Below are 17282 nucleotides of genomic sequence, written 5' to 3'. Positions count from 1 at the left end.
TGCTCATATACACCACTGCTGGCTAATGTGTCTTCTCACCTTACTAATAACACTGCGCATCATCTCCCACGCATTTTGCGAGGCAGAGATGGTACATGCAAGAGTCCAGGTGACACAGCATCTCTGATGACACTGCTATTCGAATCAGTGATTACGTTTGGACAAGAGAAGCATTGTAATATTATCACTCAGCTATTTCACTATAGTACACGTCTTCCTTTCTTCCTAGACATTTAGTACTCCCCCAGACACCCTCAGTCTATCCTGAGGTTATCGCGCCATCTTTTCCTTGGATAGCCAGTATTTCTGTGGCCAGCTAGTAATTCAGAATTTTCTTTTCCTTGGTTTACAGTTAAGTCGGTTTGTCTACTGTCTTGCCTCAGCTATGTTTGTCGTAATTGCTCTCACTATTGTTTTATACATTGTTGCCGTTCCATCTTTTCCTGTATATTTGTTTTCAAAATAGTATCGTTTGAACACCGTGGCACTATATTTACTTTTGTTACTTGTTTTCTAACTACCTTTTCTATATTTCCCCTTCTGGACATTTCAGTACCAAGATATTTAAATCTCATTACCCCTTGAATCATTTTTCTATCCCCTTGCAGTTTGTATCTAGCTGGTTCCACATATCTGGTCATACATTTGGTTTTTTTGAGTGGATTTGACCATATGTAGATTTTTGACTCCCATGTTAAATACATGTAAAACTTTCTACGCTGTATATCCACTGTTTGCCAGAAGAAATGCATCGTCAGGACAAAAAATGATTCATATTCCTTCGTCAACCATTTTTTAACCACTACCAACCAGTATCACCTCGTTCGTGACTATATTAGAAACTAGCGGGCTCGAAGAGTCACCTTGTCTGATACCACTATTAAATGCTATCAAGGTAGTTAAAATAAAACCAATTATCGCCTGGATCTATTTGCTGGAATAGATGTTTCCAATTGTTTGTATTAACATGGAAGGAATCCCTTGAGTGTATAGCAGGTCTACCACATGTTTTACCTGAATCTTACCGTAAATCAGTAAGTCAAATATAAGCTGACCTTTTGTTCTATTGACTTCTCTATAAACTTTCTAGGAATGAGAACTGTATCTGTGCTTGATCTACCAGTTCTAAAACCATACTGCTCTGCAAGGGCTGTAAAGCTTTCTATTTGCTATTGTTTTCGTTGTGAGTTTAAGCTATGAACCCAACAGAATTATACCTCTGTAGTGGAAAGGGTCTTTCGTATCTCCTTTCATGTATATGATAAGTGTAATACTACTTGTACATTCGTTTGGAATTTTATTACCAATTATAACATTGTTACCCAGCTTGGTCAACTGTTCGGTTAGTGGATATCCTCCATACATTAGTGATACGTCGGGGATTTTATCTTTTCCTGGAGAAGTGCAATTCTTTTAAAAGACTTAGAACTTCTTCTGCCTACGAACGTGAAACAGTTAACGTCGTCACTTATTTGTATGCTAACCCTTGATCTCTCTCTTTGTTTTCTGGTGATTTTTTACCTTTACACAAGTCTGTTAAATATTTAACTCATGACTCCTCATTTCAAAATTTCGTTCCTCCACTATCATATTATTCTCCATTTTGTTTCTGCAACTCATAGATGTCTTGTTCTACATTTTTAGAAAAGGTGTTCCTCTTAAAAACTATTCACTGTTGATTTTGTCCCATTACGAGTTCTTTTGTAATCTTCATAAGACGCTTGCGTTTTGATTGTTCTCTATTTCAAATAGGCACATCTCTATTTTTACACATTCCCTTAATCTCTTTGGGAAACCATCGTGTTCAGTTTGGTTTCCTCTCTTGCTTTATAAAGCTTGTACGTTTTGCTTCTATATACACGAATAAATAAACTGTATGAATGGAACACCAAGCATAAAAAGGAAATACAAGGTATTAGTTTCATATTAGTCATAACAGTAAGATTCTGTTAGATACATCCAGACATTTTATGACAATAACGACTGGTACCCTAAAGCAGAACGGCTTCATCAAGTACCACTCCTGATTTCGAAACCAGTGTTCACTGAATTTATTAAGTTACGATGACAAAGGTCACAGTTAAGTGGAAATTGGGTACTCCAGCGGAGAATAAGAGTTTGTCACAGTTACCTGAAAACACGTGATTTGTCGCCGACCACATCCAAACTCTGGACAGCATTCTGAATGTGTGTACAGCGTAATTATGCATAGTTTACTGAACAATGAAGTACAGGGTGTCCATAATTAAAAATCAAATTTCAAAACGCTGTAGAAAGAGAACCACTGATGAGAACGATGTCAAATTTGAAAGGAATACTATCGACGCATGGGGAAATGTCATAGAACAAAGAAAACTTTAAAGAAAATATTATCGTTGCATAGCGCTGTAAGCCTCTTAAAGCAAATGGCGTCATCCACAACTGACAGATGAATCGCGATACGATAGCTGTGGTCTGAGTTGCTCATTACAACATCTGTACTGTTCTATGTGCATGATCATATAAGCTCGGCAATCAACGGTTATGGTAAGGTTAGTTAGGTAAGTCCATTCACCACAACGGATGGGAAAAAAACCAAGTAAGAAGTAATATGAAATCGGTTCTTAATTTTCCTAGACCGAAAAATGCGCATAAAAAGCAAAACGACTTCGGTTCCTAATTGTGGTGAGACTGGCGCAAGACAAGATCAACACTCTGTCCGTTTTCTGCCACAAAGAGAAATCGAGAGACCGCATTTTTCAAAACAGATGGGAATATCTCGGGGATACGTTCCGAATGCGTTGCGCACAGGGTGTGTTCTGTTCAGCTACGTTCGTAATTGGAGCACTGAACATAGCTCCTATCAGATAACCGCACAGTCAGACGTCGCTCGGATCGAGATCAGTCTGGACGGACAAGTTTTAGGGAAATGATGGCAGATAATTCTAGCATTTCCGAACTCCCTCTGCAGCAGCCGCTACCTCTTGCATAAAAATGATCCTACCTACACATCTACGCTCTTGATGGGCTGGAATGGCGTTGGTGCGCAAAAGATTCACATAGTGTTTACTGGTACAGCTAGCAGTACACACAGGACTCCCTCCTAGAAAAAATACGCCCCACAATAATGCAGGCAACCCGCACCACACAGTGACCTTTGCAGTATGAAGTGGTAACGGTTGATATTAGTGCGGGTTTTCATTTGACCATGCTATGCAGTTCTGCGTAACGATGTGTTGTTGGAGAGGTAAATCGGCTCTGTCTGTCCATAGAATGTACCACGGCCATTTCTTGTCCACTTAAATGCGAGCAAGAAATTCCAGAGCAAACGTTTGACTTGCTGGCAGGTCAGCAGGAAGAAACTCCTGAAGAAAGGTGATTCTGTGTAAATAGCAATGCTCGATGTTTCGTAGTATTTTATGCACCGTGCTCGTAGGCATGACCAATGGTGGGGCAACTCCCCTTGGACTGCGTGTTTGCAAGCCACCGCTCCACCCCTGTGACCACATCTACGACATATGTCCGACCAACGGCTTTGCTCTCTCTGCTGCACTACAGCCTTTTCGAATTCGGTAATTATTTTCTTCGGACCCGTAGCTGATATCGGACTGATGTCACTTTTCATATCCTTGAGTGTTCGGAACTGCTGCAGTGATAATGGCGCACAGCCACCGTACTGGTAAAAGAACTATACAAGCAGCGTGCGATCCATCATGGAGACAGCCACGGTGGCCGTCTCGAAAGCAAGCTGAGGAACAGCCACGTGCCCAGCGTCTATTGGTGTGCATAGTCTGACGCCTGTAGCGACCATCTTTTGGTAAAATTTACGTTAAAAGTTTTTTTCTTCCATGGCATATTTCGCTACGTGAATAAGATGCAATTCAAATTTGACGACATTCTCAGTAGTGGTTCCCTTTCCACATCGTTCTGAAACTGGAAATTTAACTGTGGACATCATGTAGAATTTGCTTGCTGCCTACTGATCGACTAATTTCTATGAATATTGTAGCTGCCGCTTGTAAACAACTGAATGTCAATGACAAGTCTTAAGAGAAGAAGCCACAGGACGATGCCAGTGTAAGAAATTCCTAAAACTGGACTTATTTCTCTATGATGGCTAGTCCACTAAGTTTTGCAGGAGAGCCTCTGAGAAATTTACAAAACGTGATACGGATTCTAAAAAGTTTGCTCAGAGAAAGCGATGGTCCATTGTGCCTGGAAAAGACAAATGGAGCTCGGTTTCCAGCTAGAAACATCAACATCTACCAAGAAGTTCCAAGTTGCGCAACCTCGCTGCATAGTGCTAATGAATTTCCAGAATTTAACTTACAGTTACGGAAGTCACGTTAAAAACGGGTGAATGAAAGACGGTTAAACATTGTCCAGGTTACAGTCCTTCGTTCCTGAATACTGCTTCAGAGGTGGAATGAAGAGGAGTCGGAATGTGAGAGGTAAAGGAGGCGATAAGAAATAGGAAGTGGTCTACAAATGATGGCCGTACGAGGTTTGAACTCTTTTATCTTGAACTGCCCTTCGAAATTTACTGCGTAAGTGGTAGCATTAAGATAACAACGGATTTTGGAAATTCCCAAAATTCATTTTAAAAAAGTTGTCGTCATTACTCGCCGCGATGAAACATTTCTCCAAATATAGCTGCAACACATGTGAAACACATAAACATTATTACAAGAATAATCAATGTAATAAACATTGAACGTAGCAGGGCTAGTTTCATCCTTTGCGGCAGTACGCATATTTCTGATTTTGACGATATGATGTTCCTTGTAAAATACACTACTGGCCATTAAAATTGCTACACCACGAAGATGACGTGCTACAGGCGCGACATTTAACCGACGGGAAGAAGATGCTGTGATATGCAAAAAGATTAGCTTTTCAGGGCATTTACACAAGGTTGGCGCCGGTAGCGACTCCTATAACGTGCTGACATGAGGAAAGCTTCGAACCGATTTCTCATACACAAACAGCAGTTCACCGGCGTTGTGATGCTTCGTGTAAGGATGAGAAATGCATATCATCACGTTTCCGACTTTGATAAAGGTCGGATTGTAGCCTGTCGCGATTGCGGTTTATCGTATCGAGACATTGCCGCTAGCGTTGGTCGAGATCCAATGACTGTTAGCAGAATATGGAATCGGTGGGTTCAGCAGGGTAATACGGAACGCCGTGCTGGATCCCAACGGCCTCGTATCACTAGCAGTCGAGATGAAAGGTATCTTATCCGCATGGCTGTAACGGATCGTGCAGCCACGTCTCGATCCCTCAGTCAACAGATGGGGACGTTTGCAAGACAAACACCATCTGCACGAACAGTTCGACGACGTTTGCAACAGCATGGAGTATCAGCTCGGAGACCATAGCTGCGGTTACCCTTGATGCTGCATCACAGACAGGAGCGCCTGCGATGGTGTACTCAACGACGAACCTGGGTGCACGAATGGCAAAACGTCATTTTTTCGGATGAATACAGGTTCTGTTTACAGCATCATGATGGTCGCATCAGTGTTTGGCGACATCGCGGTGAACGCACATTGGAAGCGTGTATTCGTCATCGCCCTACTGGCGTATCACCCGGCGTGATGGTATGGGGTGCCATTGGTTGCACGTCTCCGTTACCTCTTGCTCGCATTGACGATACTTTGAACAGTGGACGTTACATTTAAGATGTGTTACGACCCGTGGCTGTACCCTTCATTCTATCCTTGCACAAACCTTCATTTCAGCAGGATAATGCATGACCGCATATTGCAGGCCCTGTGCGGGCCTTTCTTGATACAGAAAATGTTCGACTGCTGCCCTGGCCAGAACATTCTCCAGATCTCTCGCCAATTGAAAATGACTGGTCAATTGTAGCCGAGCAACTGGCTCGTCACAATACGCCAGTCACTACTGTTGATGAACTGTGGAATCGTGTTGAAACTGCATGGGCAGCTGTACCTGAACACGCCATCCAAGCTCTGATGGACTCAATGCCCAGGCGTATCAAGGCCGCCATTACGGCCAGACGTGGTTGTTCTGGGTACTGATATCTCAGGATCTATGCACCCAAATTGAGTGAAAATGTAATCACATGTCAGTTCTAGTATAATATATTTGTCCAATGAATACCCGTTTATCATCTTCATTTCTTCTTGGTGTAGCAATTTTAATGGCCACTAGTGTATGTGTGAAGAAATAAAAGACAACAAATAATCGTCGTGGTGTTAAGCAAAGTAGAATACGTGTCCAGAGGCGTGCTTGGTCGAGAAATGACACAGTAAATGGAACTCGTGCTTACGGAGGCTTGTAGACCTGCTAGATCACATGACTGGTGATAAATCATTGAAAAATGTAGAAACGTAAAATTTCTAGAATAACGCATTCTACAAAAAATTACTTATACACTATGTGATCAAAAGTTTCCGGACTCTTGTCTGAAAATGACTTATAAGTTCGTGGCGCCCTCTATCGGTAATAGAGGAATTCAATATGGTGTTGATGACAGCTTCCGCTCTCGCAGGCATAAGTTCAGTCAGGTGCTGGAAGGTTTCTTGGGGACTGGAAGCCCATTCTTCACGAGTGCTGCATTGAGAAGAGTTATCGATATAGGTTGGTGAGGCCTGGCACGCAGCCGGCATTCCGAAACATCCCAAAGGTTTTCTATAGGACTCAGGTCATGACTCTATGCAGGCCAATCCATTATAGGGATGTTACTGTCGTGTAACCACTCCACCACAGGCCGTACATTATGAACTGGTGCTCGATTGTGTTGAAAGATGCAATCGCCATCCCCGAATAGCTCTTCAACATTGGGCAGCAAGAAGGTGCTTAAAGCATCAATGTAGGTCTGTGCTATGATTATGCCACGCAAAACAACAAGGGACGCAAGCCTCCTCCACGATAAACACGACCACACCGTAACACCACAGCCTCCGAATTTTATTATTGACACTACACACGCTTTCAGATCGTCCAATGTTTACGATCCTTACACCAAGCGAGGTGTCGTTTGGCATTTACCGGCGTGGTGTGTAGCACATGAGAAGCCGATCGACCATGAAATCCAAATTTTCTCACCTCTCTCCTAACTGTCATAGTACTTGCAATGGATCCTGATGCAGTTTGGTGTTCCTGTGTGATGATCTGGCTAGATGTCAGCCTATAACACATCACGACCGTCTTCAACTGTCGGCGGTCTCTGTCAGTCAAATTACGAGATCGGCCTCTACTTTTTTGTGCTGCGCGTGGCCCTCCACGTTTCCACTTCACTATCACATCGCAAACAGTGGGCCTAGGTATGTTAAGGAGTGTGTAAATCTCGCGTACAGGCGTATGACACAAGTGACACCCAATCGCCTGACCACGCTCGAGGTCCATGAGTTCCGCGGAGCGCCCCATTCTGGTCTCTTACAATGTCTAATGACTACTGAGGTCGCTGATATGGAGTAACTGGCAGTAGATGACAGCACAATGCACCTAATATGAAAAACATATGTTTTGGGGTGTGTCCCGATACTTTTGATCACACAGTGAAGTTTTAGAGAAAAAATTAGATCCCAGACCGATTGACATTCATATCGCTTATTCGTCCGTCGCATGGTTACACTAAGTTCTGCCAGATCCTTCGCGAGAGAAGCGCATCGGCATCGGTTATTATTGTCTTCCTTTTCTCATCCATCCCATCATACGAACAGGCTCACACTACAGATCTGAGGAACACATTCGTAAGTACTATATTGTCACATATCAGACAGAGATACCAAAATACAAAACAGGGAGCTTACAATCTTTCACCAAGAATCATGTTAGTTCAAAAGGCTCTGAGCACTATGCGACTTAGCTTCTGAGGTCATCAGTCGCCTAGAACTTAGAACTAATTAAACCTAACTAACCTAAGGACATCACACACATCCATGCCCGAGGCAGGATTCGAACCTGCGACCGTAGCGGTCGCTCGGCTCCTGACTGTAGCGCCTAGAACCGCACGGCCACTCCGGCCGGCAATCATGTTAGTGTAAGTGAAATGTATACTTCTAATAACACGTACTGTTCTCTACTTGCTTTTAAGGGCTTCTCCACTTTCCAGCGATTGCTTCGTATCCCATTCGCCAGCTTTCACGACCATGACAGTCTTTCTATTTCAGGTCTCTATTCCAGCTCTCCGTGTTAACCTCGGCGGCGACCATTCCACGGCTGCTTTTGACCATCGTCCTTGATGCATTTGTCTTATACGGCCATATCGTTGAAGACCACTATTCTCGTCTCTCTCTAATTTCCTCATTTCTTCTTCGCTCTGTGATGGATATCCTGACTGCCTTCCTTATTCCATCCGTCTTCAATGCCTGTTCTCTGCTTGTCTGCAGCTCCCACAAGGTCCATAGTCCTGAGCCACATATTAGTATACTTTCTAGTACTATTGCCCGGCTCCACAGAACTCCATTTAGCATTTTAATTATTCCTCTTTCCTGATGGAACCTGCGTTCCGTATCTGCTTCACAGCTTTGTTATGAGTGAATGATCGATCCTAAGTATTTTAACTGCTCTACATGTTTAATAGTTCCTTGCGGCAGTAACACATCCCTTCTGCCTCCTACCATTACTAGATAGTTGTTTTACTCATATTTATTCTTAGTATGCCTTGTTCAAATGCTTCCATTAACTTCCCTATCGTAAATTTGATATCCTCTCTACTTTGTGGTATCAGTACTTGATCATCGGCGAATAATAATGAGCAGATTGTACCGTACCGGAAAGGAATTGGTTGGTTCAAATAGCTCTGAGCACTATGGGACTTAACATCTGTGGCCATCAGTCCCCTAGAACTTAGAACTACTTAAACCTAGCTAACCTAAGGACATCACACACATCCATGCCCGAGGCAGGATTCGAACCTCCGACCGTAGCAGTCGCGCGGTTCCGGACTGAGCGCCTAGAACCGCGAGAATCCTTGCGATATTTGGAGTGTCTTCTCATTTGACTTTATCCCTACTTTTAACCATTTCGTTTTACTGGCGGTATATTTGTTGTGCTTTTATACCTATATAATCCATCGCTTCCCACTGTACCTTGATTCGTACAGAAACATACACTTCTTCTGAACCCACAGATATTAAGTGTACTTGTGACACTTAGAATACGCCGTTTCACTTATCTATCTAAAGTTGAAAGTATGATCCATACAAGATACTCCAGTAGTAACACATGCCTGTTCCTCACGCATCTTTCCCTCAATCTCATTCCTCAAACATGCTGGAAAAACTGTTACGTTGTTCTGTTAAAATTCACCTTACTGACAATAGAAAATGTCTTACATTTGTTAGGAAACGGGTAGGAACATTTTTTTCGACCTTCTGACAATGGTGTACAAAGGTCTGAAGGCGAATCGTGGCAGTACAAACCAGTCAGAAATGAACAGACGAAAGGGACTGAGTGTGGCAACAAAATTGCTGAAACATTAAGTCCGTTAAGGACTAAATATTTAAAAATGCTTATTTTTTCAGTGTTGTAGGCGTTAAATGTGAATGTCGAGTTCTATCAAGAAACTGTAAATGATCCGTTCTGAACATAAGAGTACAAAATGCATGGTCGGTGCATTGTATGCCCTCGTACCATTTTTTAATACTATCACATTATTAAGTCATGAGATGAAACGGGCGGAGGTGAAAGTTTCCCCTCGACAGTACGTAAAATATCCAAGCGGCAAGATGGTGGCTTTATAGGACGCACTGTCGGTTCCACGAGACGACATCAGAGTCCTTAACTTAGTTCATTCCTCCTGCGATAACAGAACTGGATTCCAGTTCATTTATATGCTGAAGACGTTGCTGGAAGTTTGGCTGTACTGCGCGGGTCCGCCGTGCTCCATTAGGACGAGGATACTGCGAGGTCCGGATCGCGTGAAGAACAGCAGTAGCCCCCTTACGAGATTGCGTTCTGTGCTAACGTCGCATCGGCACGGAGGTCATTACGAGCCACGTCTTGAACTTCTAACAAACTAGAAACCAGCTGTCATTGGATCTCACTAACCCAATGCTGGGCGATTTTAAAAGTTTGGAGAGACTCTGTGATGCACTGTTCAGCATGAATCAAGTTTTCTACCGCCCAGTGGCGAAGGGGAAAGGGAAAAAACGGGGACGCCGCTGTGATGACAGTATCCGCTACACGGAATAGGTACTAAGAATAAATCCTCCATACCTGGTGAACTATCGACAATATTTTGACTCGGATACAGTAAACAATACCAAAAGAAGAGCGTTCTTTCTAAAAGGAATCTTATGTTCTCAACGACGGTGAGTATGATTACTAAAATGAATGTGCGTACAAATTCTGCTTTCAGTTACAAGAAGAAATATATTTTAAATTATAGATTGTAACATTTAAAACCATGTGGCGCTATCGCGTAACTGTCTTGCACATCTACATGTTTTTGATGTGGTTGTTGTATCACTGAGTCAACGTCAAGTATTTTCAGAAACAAAGATAATGGTACAGTGGAACTTATTTCTCAATACAACACTTGAGCATGCCGCACAATAAGAAATAGTGCATTGTCAACTGAAAATAATGTCGTTGGTGTGGCTGATAGCGAAATAAACACGTACTTTGTGTATTCATATAAATACATTATTTTGAAACAAAAATAAACAACTTAAAATATGATGTTCTTAATTGTCAGATGCTATTGAAACAACACTACGAAACAAAAGACTTACATCGAAAAACAACGATGATGTGTGCTGTCTGTGACTAGACGTAACTGAAAATAATTTTTAACGAAAATCAGCTGCCACGCTTACATCCCAGATGGACGACTTTATAAGATTATGGCACATATAAATCGTAACCACATCGCTAGACTTTTTATGTGTTATGGGAAACAGTCGATTTTTCTGAATATGAAACAATTACACTCAAGGGTACTTTATGTAATACCTGACTCACTCAAAATATTACCAGATAAACTGAAAAAACTAACGAACTTCCAGCATGCTGGAGTAGCAGGGATCTGAACTTCAGTTAATCAGTAGAGCGAAAAACCAGTCCTAGTCGCAAATTATTACTTTTTATTCATTCGATGACTAGTTTCGGGCCAAGATCCATTTTCAAATCATCATAACAAAGTTGAAAAAGGCATTTCGGAAAACATCAAAACCGTGCAGTAAACAGTTACAATGCATACAGAGGACTTACCTGTATGGACTGTAATTGTTAATTGCATAGTTTTGACATCTCTGAAAATGACATTTTCGACTTTGTTATGATGATGTGAAAATGGTTTTCGGCCCGAAACTAGTAATCGAATGAATAAAAAGTAATAAATTGCAACTTGGACTGGTTTTGTGTTCTACTAAGAAAATTGATCCTAACTTCATTTCTGATGATTCCTGTTTCTTCTTGATACTGACAAGGTCGTACTTCGAGTTGCTTAATTTCTCAGCCCTTGTGTGTGGTAATTTTTTTTGCCTGAATAAATCGGTTATTTCTGCTATGGAGAAAGATTCAGATGTATCTATGCCCATTTCATTGAGCAGTTCAGCGGGCAAGAATTAGTAAGCGTTTTAAATGATGAAGTACTCAAGAACTTTAGAAAAAGGTACCAAAGAGCACAGTGACAGGATACTGAAAAATCATTCCAGAATTCTGTTTCTTCCATATGGAATATCGTAGATAATACAGTATTTGACCTGTTGGTGGAAAAGTAAATAATGAAAATGCGGAAAACTTTAAGAATGATAACACTGAGATAGGATTCTGATGGAAAGAGAAAGAAAAGTTGCACCAGTTTAATTGAATGGATAACATACTCAATACATAATATTGATCCAGGATAAATAAAGCGAGTGCTGAAATGAGGAAGACACAGGGGAAACTGTCCCTCACTAAGCCTACAAAAAGGGTTCCAATATATAATTCAATTGTCTAAGTATAATAGTAGACGTTAAACAACTACTGAAATATGGTGCAAAACAGGTGGTCCAAAGTATTAACTGTATTAAATACGTAGAGACAGAGCACGGCACAGACGCAAAACTTAAAATCTTTTATGGAAATAGGGTGGTCTCTTCATAATGTGTGTTCTATAGTGAAAGAATTATAAATCGCCTTCCGATTTCCTCATAGAGTTTGTTAATTTTTGTATGGGTTCGCTGTTCAGAATGAGGCGGAAACGGAGTGACCTCCTTAGGAGGGAGAAACCGCTTTGGGAGTGAACCCCATCCCCCACGCTGCACAAGAACCTAAATGCCTCTACAAGTTAATCCCAACAACAGCGTCCTTGGTGGCTGGGAACGGTTCCTGCTACTGCCGCAAACAAACGCTATTGTGGCCTCGCGCTCCTCTGTGGCGCTTTTGTTATAAACATTTCATTTAAAAGTCAAATGTGTTAAGAATATCTAAGCTATGCAAATGATTTTCTTCCAGCGATGCTTGCGGAAGACAGCAGGAGAAGTTGGTTCGCAAGTGCCTTTTCTTCTTGTTCTTTTTTTAAACGTCTCTAACCTCCGCAGGCTGCTCAGCAAGCGACGTAGGCACGTGTAACACAGTGACGGAATTTCAAAATAAACAAGAGATGAACCTGCACACAGAAACTTAATCATCACGTTCCGCGACAAAACCACATGTCCGATTTTCTATACAAAAGGGGCTGTGTTTGAAGTTGTCTGTTGGTCGCTATTTCAAATCTTCGCCACGTGGCTTTTGTGATTTGGCCGGCCGGATTGGCCGATCGGTTCTAGGAGCTACAGTCTGAAACCGCGCGACCGCTACGGTCGCAGGTTCGAATCCTGCCTCGGGCATGATGTCCTTAGGTCAGTTAGGTTTCAGTAGTTCTAAATTCTAGGGGACTGAGGACCTGAGAAGTTATGTCCCATAGTGCTCAGAGCCATTTGAACCATTTTTTTTTTATTTGAAAGGATCTAATTTGAAAATTTACCAGACTGAGGATTGTAGAAAGCAATCACAACCAGCACTCCAGTGAAGCACTTATTAAATCCAAATTCATATTGACGCAATTCATAATACCGTTTACTACATGGGCGAGTTGCCAACTAGTCTCCATAGACTACAAAGAATGTTTTTGCTGGCTTCACATAGTTGAAATCAAGAAAGTAACATTGTTTATAAAAGTGTCATGAATTTGTCCCAATATCGACGAAACGTCTTGGTTTCGAAACATCCCATCCTCCATTTATCGCAACGCTCCCGCTAGTTGTATCTATCATACAGCCCATAACCATCGAAGTAATGGAAGCACTATTATTCCCTGGAGTGAAAATATGTTGAAATGTGTGTGATATCTTATGGGACTTAACTGCTCGGGTCATCAGTCTCTAAGCTTACACACTACTTAAGGGGCTCCGGAAAGGCTCAAAATCATGAAAAGTTCCATTTTTACTTTTTTGCGTTTTCTGAATCTGCAGACTATTACCTTTTAATAGATATATAATTTATTCAATTCCGAAGACTACAACTATTTTTAAATTTTTTTGGAAATGTGTTCTACTTGGGCGTGACCCACTGTGGCGCTGTTAAACTGCTGTCAAATGGTATTATTATTAACGTCCGTGTTCATCAGGTACATTTTAGTGATGTGAGACAAAGCATGTGTTGTGGCTAACCTGTGATGGTTCAATATACATCGCTGGTGTGATTGTCGATTGTTTCATGGTTATTTACTCTGTCGTTATCTGGAAAATATTGGTAATTAATTCTGTTTCTTGAATCTCTGTTTTGTTGAAGTATAATAATGAGTAAAAGTAAAGTTATTAGAAATCCTCTGAAGGCTTTTAAGAAAAGGAGAAATGTTGGAAAGCCAAAGGTATGTGTTATTACTGTAAACAATAAAGACGATAACCAAGTGAGTGAACCTAACCTCTCAAGTACACCTGCCCATAGCAGTCAAAGTGGGAAAGAAAATACTTCACAGAAGAAGCTTGGTTCAATGAGTGAAAACTATGAATGTTTTATGGGCGAATCGGATGTGAATGAAATATTTGATATGTCGGTTCTCAAAGGAATTTTTTCAAACTGTGTAAGATGTATTCATTGTAGTGAAGTTGGTCTGGAACTCTCCATAATAAAGCACTTAGGACTTGCTAGTGAAATACAACTGAAATGTGATAAGTGTTCATACATGACCACCTTTTGGAACAGTGTTGCAGTAACTGCAACTGAAGAAAATGGTAGCAAAATCTACGAACACAACAACGAGCGATGCTTGCTATAGACAAGGAACGCCTTCGGGCTGCAGACAGGGCTGTAAAGAGTCTAGAAATACAAGCAAGAGTAAACAGGAGGAGGAACAAGAGGAAGCTGGAGGAGGAGTTTGCAGAGGATGAAGATAATCCATCCTATGGACCTGGAATTCACTAAAAAGTTAATCCAATTTTGGTCGCTCGATTCCCAAAACTTTTATTTTCTCATACTAATTACATGTTTTCTAAGGATCTTCCAAACATATTTGTTTCAAACTTTCAGTAAATGTTACACAGTACCTTCTGCATAATTTAACACAGCCTTTTTCCAAAAAACTGTATATTTTTGAATATAAATAAAAAATTGCAAAAAAGTTGTGAATTTTCATTACAAGTGAAAAAAAATCATCTTTAATAACTGAACTAAAATTTTGTAAAATCCCTGTGTTAAGTTGTAGCCCATATTCCAATAAATAATCTGTAAAAAGTTCAACTTCCTACCTCAAATACTTTGTGAGGAAAGATGTAATTTATAAGCGTTATTTTAACATTGCAAGTATAGGGCGTTCCGGAGCCCCTTAACCTAAATTATCCTAATGCCAACACACACATCCATGTCCGAGGGAGGACTGGAACCTCCGCCGGGACCAGCCGCATCCTGGAGTGAAACTCGATCCTAAAGTAACGTGGAATCGTCACCCACTATCCAGACAAAATGAAACCTGCATTAGAAAGACATCCGAACTCACATGGGGACTAAAACTTCACGACCTCCATAAATACTCCTATGTCGTACGGTTAGGTTAGTGGTGTTTAACGTCCCGTCGACAACGAGGTCATTAGAGACGGAGCGCAAGCTCGGGTTAGGGAAGGATGGGGAAGGAAATCGGCCGTGCCCTTTCAAAGGAACCATCCCGGCATTTGCCTGAAACGATTTAGGGAAATCACGGAAAACCTAAATCAGGATGGCCGGAGACGGTATTGAACCGTCGTCCTCCCGAATGCGAGTCCAGTGTGCTAACCACTGTGCCACCTCGCTCGGTATATGTCGTACGGATTTCGCCATATCCTAGAAAGACGTGGACATTGCCTCGCTTTCCATTCTCGTCTACCTTCCCCCATTCGCATCCTGCGTCAGCTAATAAATTTCGCACACCTCAGGCATGGAGGATAACTTCATCTGTCCCAACACCTTGTATCTCCAATCATCGAAAAAGCAGACTAGGCACAGCGCCTGTATCAGCACATTCCACTCTCCCTCCATCTCCAAACCATATTCTTTTTAGTCATATCTTTAATTAGCTCTGCTAGTATCATGAGATAATATGCTTCCCATCAGCCATTACTGATCTACTTTTTCCTCCCCAAATGAAAGCTTCTTCCCACCTCACCCTACATGAAGCACAATGTAAAAGCCCACCTAAATGAATGTTTAAGGTTAATTCCTAAGATGTTACTAATGCTGAATATATTGCACAAGTGTTTTGACTTAAAAGCTCACTTAACTGTAGTCATATGTTTCTAATTACTACGCCTCATATAATCATTAGTTAACGAAATTTGGAATCGGGCTGTTTGTTTCATATTTCTAATCCACAGATTGGATGATTCACCTCACCTTAAAAACATACAGGTGCACCAATGACACTCTCGAGGTGCCTCGCACAACTCCATTGATCAAATTTCAGTCAAATGAAATCCAAAAAAATTCAAATGTGTGTGGTATCTTATGGGACTTAACTGCTAAGGTCATCAGTCTCTAAGCTTACACACTACTTAACCTAAATTATCTTAAGGACAAACACACATACCCATGGCCGAGGGAGGACTCGAACCCCCGCCGGGACCAGCCGCACAGTCAATGACTGCAGCGCCCCTGACCGCTCGGCTAATCGTGCGCGGCAAATGAAATCAGATCACGGTATTAAGCAATGAATGGATGAACAAACGAGTCAACTGCTTCCTGAACATCGGTATCGGACCGCCACTGCGGTACACCCCGTCTGCAGGTTTTTTTGTTAGTTACCTTTCTAGTTCACTTATAATACATTTACAAGCATTTTAGAGCGAAATTTTACTCCCGCCATTATGATTTTAGAATGTCTTATCTTTTCTCTAACATGATATGTATGACTAATTTAGCTACTGAATTTCAACAGCTTTGGTTGTTTCTAACTGCGAGATTGAATGCTGCCGGATTTGTCAAGAAACCTTCGTATCAACATTTTGGTAAACTAGCCGGGATGCCTTGGCTTCGGGTGTCTGGAGTTTCTTTGACAAGCTGTCAGAGAGCGTGAGCTCCGTAAGTTCCTTTATTAAGACCATGAGCAACCGCGGTGCGGATCAAGGTGCTGAGCAGTACATGGGCAGACAGTCCGCTGGCGAGGAGTACGTTAAGATTGCTCACCACAGTGATGAGTGCCAATTGGGAAAGTCGCAGGTCTTCCTGCTTGGAGTTGGCTATGTGATGGGTGCACCCGTTACTTAGAGAGTACTCTCTTCAGCGGTATGTATACTAAAACTGGAACGATAGAGAGAAGATTAGCATGGCCTCTGCGCAAGAGTGACACGAAAAATCTTGAAGCTTCCTGCACTTTTACGACCACCATGATACGGTCAGAAAGTTGGCTGCGTCTGTAATTTAAAAAAAAAGAGAAATAAAAAACTGACCGAAGTATTCAACGATAAACTTCAAGGGGTGTCGTGTAACGTCCACCCAGACCAAATGACGAACAAAATGAAGAAATAAACGGGTACCATTTCTGACTACTAATCAAACCCTGCCAGTGCTTAAATTTTGAATGAAAATCATTAGAAGTGGCGAACGAAGACTTGGGGCATAAGGAAGTCAACTTCATTCTGCCAACGGCCTTTTCAAAGCGAGCAAAGGAGTGGACAGAGGCTCAGGTAGCTCTCTTGTCCTTAGAGTGGTAAATTGACCCCAAAAGGCTGAAGTATCAGCCATAATCAATGGCATGAGGACGCAAAAGACAATGGAATCCACAGTATTAAAGAAAATTAATGTGTATTCACAGAAGTTGTGACCTGTAATTGAAAAAGTGTCATGATGACGTCTCAGTTGGCAAAAATTCTGGTGTAGTCCTCCATTCG

General features: G+C 41.7%; 1 non-coding gene across 1 annotated transcript; it reads left to right on the top strand.

Moving 5' to 3' along the window:
- Positions 1-16662: 16662 nt before the first annotated feature.
- LOC126417674 (U6 spliceosomal RNA) lies at positions 16663-16769 on the top strand. Its single transcript, XR_007575752.1, has one exon. It is a non-coding gene; the product is annotated as a U6 spliceosomal RNA (small nuclear RNA).
- The last annotated feature ends 513 nt before the right edge of the window (positions 16770-17282 follow it).

This window comes from Schistocerca serialis, chromosome 8, assembly GCF_023864345.2.
Source record: "Schistocerca serialis cubense isolate TAMUIC-IGC-003099 chromosome 8, iqSchSeri2.2, whole genome shotgun sequence".
NCBI lineage: Eukaryota > Metazoa > Arthropoda > Insecta > Orthoptera > Acrididae > Schistocerca > Schistocerca serialis.
Note: the sequence above shows the minus strand (reverse complement) of the source record. Positions and strands in the feature narration are given on the sequence as shown.